The sequence below is a fragment of the Pinus tabuliformis genome, chromosome 8, assembly GCF_031772625.1.
Source record: "Pinus tabuliformis cultivar Carrire ecotype Pingquan chromosome 8, CPIR1, whole genome shotgun sequence".
Taxonomy (NCBI): Eukaryota; Viridiplantae; Streptophyta; class Pinopsida; order Pinales; family Pinaceae; genus Pinus; species Pinus tabuliformis.
In genome coordinates this window covers 658,361,083-658,365,078 of record NC_142294.1, presented here as the reverse complement: position 1 = coordinate 658,365,078, position 3,996 = coordinate 658,361,083, and the positions used below count along the sequence as shown (strand labels likewise).

The following is a 3,996-nucleotide window of genomic DNA, read 5'->3' as shown; positions in this document are numbered from 1 at the left end:
TTTTAATAACAGCAATATTTTCCAAAAGTCACGACCGCCCACCTATAGATTTATTAGAAAAGTTACGACCACACGTCCTTACGGATTCAAGAAAGCTAGCTGTTCGTAACATGGACCCCATATATATAGGCATGCACACAATACATCTCATCAATACAAAATAGAAATCATAACAAAAACAATTTCTCCGTTGCTCAGCCAAGGAAGCCATAATAAGTTGATGAAAGACATATTTTCCAAACAATAAATCATTTGTTGGCGACATCATCGTCTGCAATTGCAATTGCAGGGGAAATGGAAATAGAGAGGAAGCAAGAGGCGGAGGTACGCAATCATGAGATTGTGAGACTGAAGAGCTCCGATGGCAAAATATTCAACGTAACCGAGGCGGTGGCGTTGCAGTCGGTGCTATTAAAGAGGGTGGCGGAGGACTTTGGCACTGAAAATCCCATTCCTTTACCATTTGTGTCCAGCGACATTTTGGAAAGGATTATCAAATATTGCACATACCATGTTGATCATCCCCCACGTCCCTCCAGAACCAGAGACGATTTTGACCCATGGGATGTGGAGTTTGTGAAAGTGGATCCTCCCATACTGTTCCAACTTGGACTGGCTGCCCAGCATCTGGATATCGCGTCTCTTCTTGATTTGGTCTGTCAAACTATTGCCGGTGCACTTACAACTACAAGTAATACTCTCGAAAAAAGTGCGAGAGATGCTGGACTTTGAAACTGAGCTTGCTCCCGAAGAAGTGCAGACAATCAAACGTCAAGTTCCTTGAGTTTTCCATAACTGAAGTCGAATTTTATTATTATGAAAATCAACCACTAGCTTGTATTTCTTAGTCTGCAGTAAGATTATATATATCTATCTATATTTGTAATAGACTGCTAGGTGCGTTTCATAACTTTGTCAGCAAAACAATAATATATTTTGTTTCTATTTAATACTGTAGTATTGTAAATTTTCTTAGTTATGTGAGATCGTGAATAAAATTAACATCATAATAATAATAATAACCATGAAGGATGATAATGGTTTATAAAGAAAAGCTTTTAACTTCTCAATCTTTTTTCTTCACAAGTTAAAAAAAATCTATATCTTTTTTTCCATAACGACAATGTTAAAAATAGTAGAAATATAGCTATGCTTTTGCCCTCCTATAACAAATGGTTTCATTTTCTAGTTTTATCATTTCTAATGATTTTACATGGTTCCTTATAACTTAAATAAACCTATTCTAAAACTATTTCTTATGGATTTCATATGGAATAATGTTATTATATCATTTAAGAATTATAGATATTTATATGTTAAAAAAATAAATTAGCACAAATATATTTTAATTCTTGATCTATCAAACTCTTAGAGGGATCAAATCTCCCTATGTACTTAAAAATTGAATTGAATATGAAGGAAAGTTTGCACTTGAAATTTTTTATCGCTGTCAAAGCTTATATATCCAAAGTTGAAATAGATCTATACTCATTGACATAGTAGACAATCATACAAAAATAAAGCATATATTTCCAAAACATAAGTAATATAAATAAACTAATAAAATTCATTGAAATGGGACTACCTAATTTTTTTTAAACTTTTCCTCCAAGTCACTAACACAAAAATAAATTATATATTTCCAAAACATGAGTATAAATAAACTAATAAAATGTCTAATTTTTTTTAAACTTTTCCTCCATGTCACTAACACAAAAATAAATTATATATTTCCAAAACATGAGTATAAATAAACTAATACAAATCATTGAAATGGGACTACCTAATTTTTTTGCAAAACGTTTTCTCTAAATCACTCACACAAAAATAAAGCCTAACTTTTCATAAAAACACTCTCATGCACGAGAACTATAAGAAATAGACATATTTTTGGAGACACGAACCAGTCACTCAATATTTAAAAATAAAGAAAAATTAAATCTTTTATTTATTTATTTTAATTATGTAATTACAACTAGAAAAGCTATGGAAATTTTCCCTAAGTTTATTTTTTAACTTTTTCTATACGACACTTTGATACTTAAATAAAGCCTAATTTAGTGTTATGAAAGGGAAAGCTTATCTTTGCTAATAATAGCTACTTCTAAGATTCACAATTCAAAATCATAATCCCATATCAGTTTCTGTATCTTCTAAGTCAATATGTATGTCTCACAAATGACTCAAGTCTCAAATTTATCACAACAACTTTATGCTTGGTTTCCTATAAAACACTCTATACTGGAGAACAACAATTATTATGAAAAATTAAATCCTAAAGACATAAATACTATACATAAATAAATCAAAATTATTGTAATGGATTTTCATAACTTTTTAAGAAACTTTACCTATAAGACATTCATAAAAAATAAATCTTAATTTTTCGAATATAAATACCACGAATATATGTATAAAAAATATTCAACTAAGATAAAGAGAAAATAACACTTCTTTTTATTTTATTTATAAATTAAGAAATTATAACGAAATATTAAAATTTTGAATAATTTTTTTTAAATACTAAAAATACATCGAAAAAATAATTGTAATACGATTCCTTTATTATTTTGAAGACTTTAACCCTAATATAAAAGTAGATATAATTAAAAAATAAAATGATTCAAAAGAAAAATAAAAAGAAAGAAGCATATGATGAATATTTTTTCCCCAAATTTGGTGGAACAAATTACCAAATCGTTATTTTTTTGGGATATTTCATTAGAATTTTATGTAAGATTATTATATTTTTTCATCTTATAGGCCATTAGAGAATAATGTCACAAGAAAGAAGGTATTATCAAAATTGAGTCAAAATATTTCTTTAAATAATTTTGTTTGTCAAAATATTTCTATAAAAATCATGGACGATTTTCAAACCAACTAGAACCAACTAGTTTGCTTCATAACTAGAACTAACTAGTTTGGTTCATCTTCAGGTCAAGATGAACAACACAAGTTGGTTCTTTTTGTCCTCGAGATGAACCACACTAGTTGGTTTAGTTGGTTTGAAACGTGTGGATGAGATTTTCTCCTATGGTATTATGACTGAAAGATTTTTTTGTCAAAGATATTATGGATAACTAATATTATTTTTTATTCTATTTCATTTTTATATCACTATTTATGGCTATTTATTTTTTTGTTATTTAATTTTTAGGTGATTATATTTAAATAAATCATTTTAATAACAATTATAATTATTAGATATTTAATTTAATTTTATCTATTAAATTTTAATTTCATTATATTTTTATGTAATTTGAATGAGTCAAAATGTTTAACAGAAGAGAATTATTAAGAATTTGCTAGGCTTTTCCTTTATCTTGTTGTCTTACACTATTCCCCATAGTCTAATAATTTTAGGCATCCCTCTTTTAATATCACTAGGCGTCCCTCTCTTACTATCACTAAGGAAAGCACCAACAATATCATGGAACTTTGAAATGTTTGAAGTGACACAATTACTCATATTTGTAACCAATCCATTTCATATTTTTGATATTAAATAGAATATAAGAATATCCCTAACCTCATCATCATATTTACTCGCATAAAACTTAATTAACTAGTGACCATGTTAAATTAATTTAAATGATCACCATTTGATCCACCACTTAACATCATATTAATTAAATTTCTCATAAAAACTAAGTTCTTGCAAGCTGCTCTGTTTTCATATAGTTAGGAAATTTATTTTCTAAAACTCCACTGTAAATATTATTGAAATGTTGTCCAACAATGTTGCTAGGAATAATTGCATCGTTCCTAGTGTGTTTGTGTTAACAATCAACTATTATCCATCTATCATAATCCTGTATCAACACATGGTTGATTTCCCATGTAAAAAGTATAAGACCAAGGTAATGAGAAACACACTCAAAACTTAATGATGGCAAATGCATTCACTTTCAATTTATTTATGGCTAAGGAATTTGGAAAATTCATTGGAAAAGGTATAGAGGTGTTAATTGGTATTTTATTTATGAAATAAAG

At 28.2% G+C, this 3,996-nt stretch overlaps 1 pseudogene; it reads left to right on the top strand.

Moving 5' to 3' along the window:
• Positions 1-294: 294 nt before the first annotated feature.
• LOC149237313 (uncharacterized) lies at positions 295-732 on the top strand (annotated as a pseudogene).
• Positions 733-3,996: the final 3,264 nt, after the last annotated feature.